General features: G+C 45.5%; 1 protein-coding gene across 1 annotated transcript in view; it reads left to right on the top strand.

Moving 5' to 3' along the window:
- The window catches only part of CYFIP2 (cytoplasmic FMR1 interacting protein 2), a 110,068-nt gene that overhangs the window by 57,775 nt on the left and 39,624 nt on the right, over nucleotides 1–12,669 (top strand). The window lies entirely within an intron of this gene.

Genomic DNA, 12,669 nt, shown 5'->3' on the forward strand with positions numbered 1-12,669 from the left:
TGCTTTATTCATCACAACGTCTGAACTAGATTCCCATTTTACAGACAAGCAATCTAAGAGAAGCCATTATCTAACAAGACCCAAAGCCATGTAACCTCTGAATTTCCAGGTTTAGTAGTAGAATGTTATCACAAAATGAGGTGCTGGTACTAAGATTGGGTTGCTGCTTTTTCCGACACATCAAATGATCCCTTTTCTGTCTGCCACCCTCTCACTTTGGTAAGAGTGTGCCATCTTCAAGCTTTTTAGTTTCTTTTTAGTTCTGTGTATTTGGGATAATTCAGTTCTTCTCCGCTGAATTGCCCTTGAGCTAAAATCCTAGAGACAGCCATAGTCAACCTGTGTATGTTCATGGATAGGTAGCACCCAGCCTAGTCCTCTGCCCCTACTCTCTGTTATGAAAGACAGAGGTTTCATTTCTGATTGCAGCAGCACAGTAAAAACAAACAAACAAACAAACAAAAAAACAGTTGATCAGATTTTAACCTGAATTGGATACTAAGCCAGACTGGTTCCTCATGAGCTGCTTTCTCTCCTCCCTGCCTCCCTCCAACCTCCTATTCTCACACCCTTGCTCCTAGAGGAAGTAAGCTGCAGAAAGGTGCCCAGCAGTGAGTGATCTTCAGTGCTTGATTTTCTTATCTAAAGATGACAGTAAACTACAATGCTCAGGAACAAGAATGAGTTCCTTGCCATTTGGCTGGAAATGTTTTCCCAGAAAAATGGGGAATTAAAGGGACGAGGCAAGGGTACTCAGATCCCTCCAGGAAGAGGGTCTTTTGCAGAGGAGACTGAGTACCTGGGCTCCCTCCGTGGGTCTCCTTCTCAAACATACCCATCCACCCTGTCCCAATACCTGCCACGTCTCTACAAATATACTTCTGACCACAGTGAAAAGAACTTAATTCATTACTTGTGCTACAGAGGCAATAGCCCTCGTAAACGCTTCCATCAGGAGTGACTGGGAATCCTGTTTCTTGTCATGAATCTCTCACATCTGCACTGGCTGTCTTTGCAGACTGAGTTTTCTCTAGCAGACATTTTAAAAAGCTTTCTGTCAAGATGTGGCACTTACAGCTTTTAGGATTAAGATGTCTCCCTGTATTTGTTCTTCTGTCTCTCAATCCCCCCCATTTTTAGCTACTCTTATTACCATTGCCTGGCTCTCCTCCAAGCAGAGTATGAAAAGAAAAGCCATTTCCATTCCCAAGAAGAGCCATGTATGTCCCTTACCTGAGGCTTGCAGTGATCCGGTTGTTAGGCACCCCTCAGAGGCAGAGTGGATCAGAGCCCAAGGATGCTGCCTCTCCCCTCCTCTGCTCTGGGCTCTCTGGGCTCTCCTCGATGTCTCTCTCACCACTGTCTGAGTAATTGCACCGTCGCCCCCAACGCTCACATTATTCATTTCTTCAGATCAGCATCATTCACCATGGCAACCAGCAGGCATCTGTACGCACGATGTTTCAATCTGGAAAGGCTTCTGCTCATTGAGAGGAGCTCTGATTCCTTCAGCCGAAAAAAAGGCAAACAGTCCTCTCCATGTTGATCCTCAGAATGAAACTAATTCCTCAAAGGCCCCTAAATTATCTCTCTAATAAGCTAGTTATCATTTTTATCCCTCATCCAGACCTTCTTTGGACAGTGGTTTCAAAGGCAAAGATGCCATTCTGTTTTCCCACAAGTAAAGATATATAATTACCTCCTCATCCCCTCCCAACCCAACCCACCACCACTCCACCTCTGTGTCCTCTTATTTCTTTATTCTTGTCTCCTGAGGCATTACCTAGTTACATGACATTGGTCAAGATGCTTTTATTCTCTGGGCCTCAGTTCATCATCTGTAAGGCTAATGGCTTGGGCTGGATCCAGATGTCAGATAGAAAACATGAGTACCATCCCTGCCCGAGTCCTGAGCGCATGTGAGGCATGCTTCGTAACCATCAGGACACTTGTCCTGAGTTGGTTTGAGTGTTCCCCACCCCGACCCCACCAAATTCAGGTCCGGCCAGAACCTCAGAATGTGACCTTTGTTGGAAGTTGAGACTTTGTGGATTTAATTAGTTAAGGACCTAGATGTGTTATCACCCTGGATTTAGGGTGATTCCAGTGATTGGTGTCTTTATAAGAGAAAGGAAAGGGGGAGTTATGCACAGAGAGAGGCAAAGGGCAGAAGCCCATTGAAGCGATGCTGCCGGAAGCCAGGAGGAACTGGAAGATGCAAGGAAGCATTCTCCCCTGGAGCTTTCAGAAGGAGCACGGCCCTGTCGGCACCTTGATTTCAGGCCTCTGGAACTGTGAGTGATTAAATTCCTAATGTTTGAATCCATCATGTTTCTGGTAATTTGCTACAGCAGCCCTTGCTCAGATGGATCTAGGCCTGAATCATATAACAACAATAAAACACAAGCTAGGTGTTTTTAAAAAGTCATCTTTTTTCTTCTTGGTTTTTGGCCAAAGTATCCAAGTGAACCCACCAAGGTCTCCTTTTGATTCACATCAGTGATAATCAAAAAGTTATAAAAGCTGCCCAGTGAGTCACAGACCCTGCCCAGGCCAAGGGTCTCTGTGAGACGTGGGGTGTCAGGATGCCGGGTGTCCATCAATTAGACACTTGCTCTGTGCTTCCTGTGACATTCAGTCTTCCCAGGTGTCTGGCTGGAATCTGCTGTGATGCGTGCTAACGGTGAGTCCCTGCAGAGCATCACAGCGTCCTTCTCAGATAGGCCAGTGAACTAGTTTGCAGATGCCTTTTGAAAAGGTTATTTTGAGGGGAATAAAAATACCAGAGTTAGGGGACCTGTGGAGTGACAAGATGAAGCTCAAGCCTTTGCCACCAAAAACGAGAATTTATTTTTAATGCTCCTGGATGGCGTTTTTCACACTGAGCTTTTTATTTGAGAAGCTGAGGCACTGGGCGAATGTGAGGTCTAGATGTCCTCTTGGTTCACAGATCCCAAGAGAAGGAAAGGTTTCCCCAGGCCAGGGGACTGATGAGTCGCGGAGCCAAGAGGGGAATCTGGGTCCAAGGAACCCTGACTCCAAGGCCAGGGCTCATCCTGCTCCCTTGGGTCGTCACCATTCACCAGCAGCACCCAGAGCACCCAGTGAGCCCTTATGGGTGAGACACGCCACATGGGCACACTTGACTCAGAAGATCGCACCCAGCCAAGCTCCTCACTGTCTCCACCTTCAGGGTGCAGTCACCCTTCTGCAGTCACCCGAATGGTGTCCTCTTCAGCTGTCAGGCCTGGGGGCCTCTGGCTGGTTTACACCAGCAGTAAGTCACTGCAGAGGAAACCAGCCAAAAGCGGCGTCCCTGCTCCCTCCCTGAAGGTGGCAGTGAAGGGATAGTTGCAAGAGGGCATGCTCTGGCCCCAAAACTGATTGCTACCCAGCGGCTGAAGACCCCAGTCTGGGTTCAGATCCTGCCTCTATGGCCTTGGACAAATTTTCTGACTGTCCTAGGCCTTGGTTAACTCTTCTGTAAAAAACAAATATTAATACGACCTGCTTGATGATGTTGGAGCAGTGAGATGAACCCATCTCTGGAGTGATGGGCTTAGGAATAGTGAGTGAGTGAGTTAGTGAAGTCGCTCAGTGGTGTCCAACTCTTTGCAACCCCATGGCTCTTATTATTTAGAAGACAAGGTCCGTGGACACAAGCCATTGCCTAAGTTGGCTGTAGCTTCATCCAGAGGCTGTGATGGACAAGGTGTGCCGTCTGCATGATGCTTCCTTCCCTCTCTCTCTCCTTCAGTTCAGTTCAGTTCAGTTCAGTCGCTCAGTCGTGTCCAACTCTTTGCGACCTCATGAATCTCAGCACGCCAGGCCTCCCTGTTCATCACCATCTCCTGGAGTTCACTCAGACTCATGTCCATCGAGTCCGTGATGCCATCCAGCCATCTCATCCTCGGTTGTCGCTTTCCCCTACTGCCCCCGATCCCTCCCAGCATCAGAGTCTTTTCCAATGAGTCAACTCTTCACATAGGTGGCCAAAGTACTGGAGCTTCAGCTTCAGCATCATTCCCTCCAAAGAAATCCCAGGGTTGATCTCCTTCAGAATGGACTGGTTGGATCTCCTTGCAGTCCAAGGGACTCTCAAGAGTCTTCTCCAACACCACAGTTCAAAAGCATCAATTCTTTGGTGCTCAGCCTTCTTCACAGTCCAACTCTCACATCCATACATGACCACAGGAAGAACCATAGCCTTGACTAGATGGACCTTAGTCGGCAAAGTAATGTCTCTGCTTTTGAATATGCTATCTAGGTTGGTCATAACTTTTCTTCCAAGGAGTAAGCGTCTTTTAATTTCATGGCTGCAGTCATCATCTGCGGTGATTTTGGAGCCCAAAAAAATAAAGTCTGACACTGTTTCCACTGTTTCCCCATCTATTTCCCATGAAGTGATGGGACCAGATGCCATGATCTTCGTTTTCTGAATGTTGAGCTTTAAGCCAACTTTTTCACTCTCCACTTTCACTTTCATCAAGAGGCTTTTTAGCTCCTCTTCATTTTCTGCCATAATGGTGGTGTCATCTGCATATCTGAGGTTATTGAGATTTCTCCCGGCAATCTTGATTCCAGCTTGTGCTTCTTCCAGTCCAGCGCTTCTCATGACGTACTCTGCATATAAGTTAAATAAGCAGGGTGACAATATTCAGCCTTGACATACACCTTTTCCTATATGGAACCAGTCTCTCTCCTTAAAACAGCTATATTTTTTAAATGTGTCTCCTCATTGTACATAAAAAGTATCAAAAAGTTCAAAGACAGTAGTCAAACACAAACTACTCAGAAATAACCACTGAGAACATTTTGGTGTGTTTTACATGGTTTTTTTCATTTTACCCACGGGGAACTCTTTGAGGTAGGCCCTCTTACCATCATTGTATAAAGGGAGAAACTGAGGCTCAGAGGGATTAACTGACTTGACAAGTATCGCAAAGCTAGGCAGTGGCAGTGCAGGTCCCTGCACTGAGGTCTGTTGGTCCAGACTCCAAACTCCCAGCCAGCCTCTTGGGTGCCGATCTCCCCTTTGGGCTGATCTTCAGTCAGGAGTGGTCAACAGTAGCTCTTGGCCTTGTGGTTGGTTGACTCCTCTGAGAGCTGGAGACAGGACTTTGCAATTTGGTGGATTCCAGGGTGATGGGAACAGGCAAGGAACTGAAAGATCTCAGAGGGACACCTGAAAGTAGCAGGTAGAAGCCGGGAGAAAATCAGCTACATTTGAGAAATACAGTCCACAAGTGTTTCCTCTTCCAGAGTCTGGAGTCCAGGTTCCCCTGCCTAAGAGCTGTGTCACTTAGGGTTCAGTTCAGTTCAGTCGCTCAGTCATGTTCAACTCTTTGTGACCCCATGAATTGCAGCACGCCAGGCCTCCCTGTCCATCACCAACTCCCGGAGTTCACTCAGACTCACGTCCATCAAGTCCGTAATGCCATCCAGCCATCTCATCCTCTGTCGTCCCCTTCTCCTCCTGCCCCCAATCCCTCCCAGCATCAGAGTCTTTTCCAATGAGTCAGCTCTTCGCATGAGGTGGCCAAAGTACTGGAGTTTCAGCTTCAGCATCAGTCCTTCCAATGAATATTCAGGACTGATTTCTTTTAGGAGGGATTGGTTGGATCTCCTTGCAGTCCAAGGACTCTCAAGAGTTCTCTCCAACACCACAGTTCAAAAGCATCAATTCTTCGGCACTCAGCTTTCTTCACAGTCCAACTCTCACATCCATACATGACCACTGGAAAAACCATAGCCTTGACTAGATGGACCTTTGTTGGCAAAGTAATGTCTCTGCTTTTGAATATGCTATCTAGGTTGGTCTTGAAGAAAGCAGAGAAAACCACTAGGCCATTCAGGTATGACCTAAATCAAATCCCTTATGATTATACAGTGAAAGTGAGAAATAGATTTAAGGGACTAGATCTGATAGAGTGCCTGATGAACCATGGACGGAGGTTCATGACCCTTAGGGTTAAGGGTAATATTAAATGTAAAAAACCTTTAGCAACTGGTCACCAAAATTAGTATATGGGTCAAAACATTAAAAAAATGTTATTCTGTAAGTAAATTGTAGAGTTCTATCATAAAACAGCCTCCCAAGTGATATAGATTGTGGCACAAATCATTTCTTAAAGTATACCAATAACTTCTCAATTGTGTTTTGGTCTTTGGAGATTGGTGATGTGATGTTTTCTTTGATTTGGTTGTTGGTGGCTAAACAGTGCCCCGGTGTGAGCCTTGACTTGACCTCAGGGAAGTTCATTCTACGCTTGCTGTGCCTCTCCATGAAGCCATAGTCCTTGGGGTCTAGAAACCAGGGCTTTGCTGCAGCAAGCTGGGTGCATCTCAGCCTGCTCCATACCAGGGTGCCAGCACTTCACATGGGGCCCGAGCAAGGGAATCTGCCCTGGCCCCACAACACCATCTGAGGTGCCACCCGACTTTCTGCCCCTACCCTGCTATCTTATCTGTGTGGCACCTCTCCCAGGCTATGCAACATTATTTATCCCCCAGTCCAGAAGAATTTTGTTATTTTGGCAGTTGGTAGATATGGAAGAATATCCTCTTGTATTTCACTGCAGGAGAGTCACTTCACTTCACTTGGGCTTTCTGACTTTCCTTAAGTTTCCTAAGCTTTTTTTGGTTGCACTGAGTCTTCATTGCCGTGCACGGGCTTTCTCTAGTTGCGGCGGGCGGGCACTGCTCTTCCTTTCTGTGCACGGGCTTCTCACTGCAGTGGCTTCTCTTGTTGCAGAGCGTGGGCTCTAGGGTGTGCCCACTTCAGTAGTTGTGGCTCATGAGCTCAGTTGACCTGAGGCATGAGGAGTCTTCCCAGACCAGGAATTGAACTCATGTCCCCTGCACTGGCAGGTGGATGCTTTTTTTTCTTTTTTTAAAATGACACACACACATATTATTTATTGCAACATTATTGGACAGTGTTTCTCAGAGAAAATCAAGTGATGATAACATAGATAATCAAGATAAATATCATTTGATAGATAATAAGCAAACACAGGTGATCATGTATATATACTCTAGGAAAAGGAAATTAGGGGAAAAACTCTTAAAAGTGAATATGAAGTGTAAGATTTTATATATTTTAATATTTATTAAGCATAGGAAGATGAAATCTCTTTTTACTATTGTCTACTTTTTAATTTTTATTTATTTTTAATTGATTGATGATTGCTTTGCAATATTGGTTTGATTTCTGCCATACCTTAATATGAATTAGCCATAGGTGTACATATGTCTCCTCTCTTTTGAAGCTCCCTCACACCTGCCACCCATTCCCACCCCTTTAGGTTGTTACCGAGCCCCAGTCGATTTCCCTGAGTCATACAGCAAATTCCCGTTGGCTATCCATTTCCATATGTTAGTGTATATGCTTCCTTGCTACTCTCTCCATTCATCTCACCCTCTCCTTCCTCTCCCCGGCCCTTGTCCATAAGTCTGTTCTCTATGTCTGCATCTCCACTGCTGCCCTGCAAATAGGTTGATCAGAAGCATCTTTCTATATTCCATAGATATGCATTAATATACAATATTTGTTTTTCTCTTTCTGACTTACTTCACTCTGTATAATAGGCTCTAGGTTCATCTACCTCATTAGAACTGACTCAAATGTGTTCCTTTTATGGCTGAGTAATATTCCATTGTGTATATGTACCACAACTTCTTTATCCATTCATCTGTTGATGGACATCTAGGTTGCTTCCGTGTCCTAGCTATTGTAAATAGTGCTGGCAGGCGGATTCTTAACCACTGGACCACCAGGGGAAGTCCTTCACTTGGGCTTTAAATTCATCCTCTGCTAAATGGGGATGATTATACCTGTGTTACCTGGTCTCAAAGGCTGCTTATGGCCCCCAGAGATACCAGATCCTAATCCTAGACCTGGAAATGTTGCTTTATTTGGGAAAATGGCTTTGCATATATGATCAAGTAAAGGATCTTGAGATGGGAATATTATCCTGGTTTATCAGGATGAGTCCTAAAGGCCATCACTAGTGTCCCCATAATAGAGAGGCAGAGGAAGGCTACACACACAGAAGAGAAGGCCAGATCTCAGCAGAAGGATCTGAAGATCTCCATTAGTGATGCAGCCACCACCCAGGGAATGCTGGCAGCCACCAGAGCTGGAAGAGGCAAGGAACGGATTCTTGCCTCAAGCTTCTAAAGGGAGTGTGGCCATGCTGACTTTGACATTGGCCCAGTGATACTGATTTTGGGTTATGACTTCCAGATCTATGAGAATAAACTTCTGTTGTTTTAAGCCATAAGATTTATGGTAATTTGTTACAGCAGCCATGGAGAAACAAATACAACTGGACAATTACAAGGGAATGGTGTAAAAAGATTCATGAACAGGGAACTATGATACACTTGTGTATCATCATATGAGTACAGAATTTTTTAAAAGCAGCATCATTGGTTTCCTCCAAAAAACTTTTGGCAACTCTAGATATTGTTGTGTTGATAGGGTACCTCAGAACAGGAGGGTTTGGTTCCTGTTCTCCCTCTTGCCTTCTCCAAAAGACTTTATTCATGGAACAGAAAACAGGAGAAGAGTTATTTCTTAAGGTCTCTACTTGGATCTTTCAAACTCTGAGCCGAGAAGACCAAAAAGACACCCCGATGTTGGAGAACCAGCCCTATGGCTCACCAGATGTCAAAAAGGGACAGACAGAACATCAGCACTTTTACCCACTCCCTCCAATGGATTTGAACCTGTAACTTAGGATTTATCAGTTCTTTCAATCATCTCATTCTGTGGTCTTCCCAACAAGAATGACATTACTGTTTTATGCATTTACCTGCATCCTCATTTACCTGCAGGTTTTAGAGTGAAGCTCCAGCTCTCTCCCTCTCTGAATTAGAGCTATGTTTGTGTTGGTGGGCTGATGGCATGCAAATTGCTCAAGGGACATTAGAGAAATTGTTACTAAAACAGGAAATTAGAAACAGTTTTAATTCCTCTTGGGATTTCTGAAAACAGCAATTGTGATTCCAGAAAGCAGAGATGCAAATTGCTTGCAAATTTGATTTGCCAAATAAACAGGCTTCCCTGTTTGGAGTGGTTGGTCTTGTTTATCATCTGGTGAAAGATAGACACTTGATGACTAAAAGTCCATCTACAACACTTCTGAATGGTTAAAAGGGTAGCTTTCATGTCATGAATATTTTACCACAATTTTTTAAAAAGTCCACTTATAGAGAATATTACAGTGCCCAGAATCTGCCAGATCAACTCAGCTTTTTTTTCTCTCCTTAAAATGCTATTTCACTTTTAAACAAATACTCATCTATGTCACACATTGATATTATGGCTCCAATTCCTGAATCAGGATTATTTCTTGAGATCTCATAAAGGTATCTATTGTGAGCAAGATGGTTTTAACAAAGCTTAATTTTAAGCAAGACATCCTAAACAAGGTACATAATTAGTTCTAAATGCAGGCATTGATTGTAGCCCAAGTCAGTTAACAGGATTGGTTCTATATAGAGACCTGTAGCAAGTTTCCAGTGTCTCAAGTCATGTTGCATTCCTGTTTTTCCTTGCCAAACCTCAGAAAATGCCCCGGCTCCCATATTCCCACATTTTCTCAATAGGGCCCAGCCTCCTACTGAACCAGCAGGTCAGATGGGTGCCCTGTGGGTGTGTGTGCATGTACTTCCCAGCATGCATGTGTGTGTGTGTTTCCACCTGCATGGGTGTGGTGTGTTGGGTCGGGAGGGTGGGGTGGGGGGCGGCGGTTGCAGAATGAGGGGACCTTGTTCACTTAGAAAGAGGATTTGAATTCTGCTCATTTCATGCTGGTCCTTCCTGAGTTTGGGCCATCAACTGAGGCCTGAATGGTCCAGACCAGAATCCAAGAGTAATAGAGGAATGTCAACAAGAGGCCTCCTGTGTGTGGGTTTGTAAGGGGGACTTTTTTCAGCCCTGTGTGTGATTAAACAATTCCAAAATTCTTCTTCTCTGCTTGGAACTCTGACAAGAGCTGCTGAAGAGTTTCCATCTACCCAACTCCATTTTTATTTGTGCTTGCCAGGAAGCGCCAAGGGAACCTTGTGTTAGAAGCTCCTCGGGTGGGAGTGGTGGCTAAGGAGGCTGCTAAGAAGGATGAGCACAGGGGAGACCGCAGTGGAGCTTGCACCTTTGGGGCGGGGCGGGGGGTGGGGGGGGGGCGGGTAGTTAATAACACATCTATTCCCACCCTCTGTCCCAGGCAGAGCAACCTCCTAACATCCCCCTGTCTCAGTCTCCACTCAGTGCAGTCTGTTGTTGGACAGCTCCTATTTTTATAATGTTCCAAATATTGAGCAAAATCTGCATTGGGGGGGGGCGGGTATCTTCCATCAGCTGATATCAACTCTGCCCTCTGTCACATCTGTCCCCGTGTAGGATATGCACTGTGTTGTACGAAATTTTACCCCATAGATGTACTCTCCAGATTCAGAGAATCGTGACTGTAGCCAAAGCATCTGGGAGAAATTTGATCAGGAAGCTGTATTTTCTTAGTCTTTACTTTCCAGTTACCAAAGGAAAGGAATATGAAGGGCTCTTATTTCAGCCAATGCTTCCAGCGTGCCTGGTACCATGCTAAGAGCTGTATGTATGTCACCTCATTTAAATCTTGTACAATCCTCCCAGAGCTGGTATTATCTTTACTTAGGGAGTGAAAAAACAGTGAACATGTTAGTCGCTCAGTCATGTCCGACTCTTTGCGACCCCATGGACTGTAGCCCAGCAGGCTCCTCTGTCCATGGGATTCTCCAGGCAAATACTGGAGTGGGTTGCCACATCCTCCTCCAGGGATCTTCCTGACCCTGGGATCGAACCTGGGTCTTCTGCATTGCAGGCAGGTTCTATACTGTCTGAGCTACCAAGGCTAAGAGAGTTTAAATAATTTGCTCAGGATCATCTAGCTAGTAAATTTATGGGACTGGAATTTGAACTCAGGTGTGCTCACCCCAGTAAATAACTCTAGACTCAGACAAAGCAAGAAAAGAAGTCAGAGAATCAAAAAGGGGAAGAAAGTAGCTGATTGCTTTCTGTCCCCTCTAGGAATAACCACTTGAAAGATCTGTGCTGTTCAAAAATTCCCTTCACAGGATATTTGAAAAAGACACTGAATATGCTCAGAGCTTCACTGGGTTCAGAAGAGAGGCCCAGCTCCAGGTGGGGAGGGTGAGGAGGAAGCTCCCCTAGGGATGAGTCCATGTGGTACCCCTCGGACTGTGAGCGCAACCCAGCCATCCCTCTCCTGTGCCCGTGAGGGCTCAAGCTGCAGTCTCTTTGGGAGGGAACTCAAATCAGGTTTTTGCTTTTTAATCTTTGAAAGCAAATGTTGGGAAGTGAATTGGACTATGATATACCCCAGTGGGCTTTTTAATTTCCTTTTGTTATTGAAGTATAATCATAAGCAATAAAATGCACTGTCTTTGTTTAGGCTGCTGTAACAAGAAATACAGTAACTGGGTGGCTTAGACAGCAAAGATTTCTCACAGTTCTAGAGGCTGGGGTGTCCGGGATCAAGGTGCCAGCAGATTCCATGTCTGATGAAAGCCCACTTGCTGGTTTGCAGATAGCCTTCTTCTAGTACATGTGGAGAAGAGAGGGGAGGTGCAGGTGGGGAGGCAAAAAGAGAGAGAGGAAGGGGAGGGGGAGAGGGAGAGAGCATTTTCATGTGCCTTCCTCCCAGGGCACTAATCTCATTGATGAGGATACCACCCTCATGACTTAATTACCTCCCCAAAGTCCCACCTCCTAATACCATCACAATAGGGATTTAAGATTTCAACAGAAGAATTGGAGGGTCAGGGCACAACCGTTTAGTCAGTAACATGCACAGATCATGTGTGCATATAGTTTCATGAGTTTTGACACGTGTATACATGTGTGTAGTCAAGAACCCAGTCAACGTGTGGGACATTTCCATCATCTAGCCACCACCAGGGGGAAGCCATGGTGTGTCTGCTGTTTGTTTTTCCCCCCTCTCATCCCTGGAGAGGGGCAGGAGACTATGGAGTGGGCTTTGATTACAGAGCCAGAGCTGAGATGCACTCACTTGGGAGGGGGAGCCCCTTCTGCCACGTGTGCCCTGGTGCCTCACTCCCCTCTCTCTGGTCCCTGTCTGTTTGGCAGGGTGGCCGGTTACAGAGACACTAAAATGGTTTGCTCCGCACACAGAAAGTTACATGGCCTGGCTCCATGGTTGACTATATCAAACTCAACAATTTATTTACTCCAGGATTTGCTGATCATCAGCCTCTGTGAACATCATGCTTTTTAATCAGTTATATTTTCCCTCCCCACAGACACTGCTCCTGCCCTACCCCATTTAGAAATCTATAGTAACTACCTACAAGGTGTCCCTCCTCCAGGCTCGGGCGGAGTTTTACTGTGACAACACACCAGTGTTGAGTGCAGAGCGCTGTTTTTTCACACTGTGTGTGCATGCTCAGTCACTAAGTCATGTCTGACTCCACCAGACTCCTCTGTCCATGGGGTTTTCTAGGCAAGAGTACTGGAGTGGGTTGCCATTTCCTTCTCCACTCTCAAACTCCAAGCCTCTCCATATATAGGCATTAACTTAGCAAGAGAACTGTTATTCAGCCTGTTGGATGAGTGGGCTTGTGATTCCTCACGATTTCTTGCTATTA

Source organism: Budorcas taxicolor, chromosome 7 (assembly GCF_023091745.1).
Source record: "Budorcas taxicolor isolate Tak-1 chromosome 7, Takin1.1, whole genome shotgun sequence".
NCBI lineage: Eukaryota > Metazoa > Chordata > Mammalia > Artiodactyla > Bovidae > Budorcas > Budorcas taxicolor.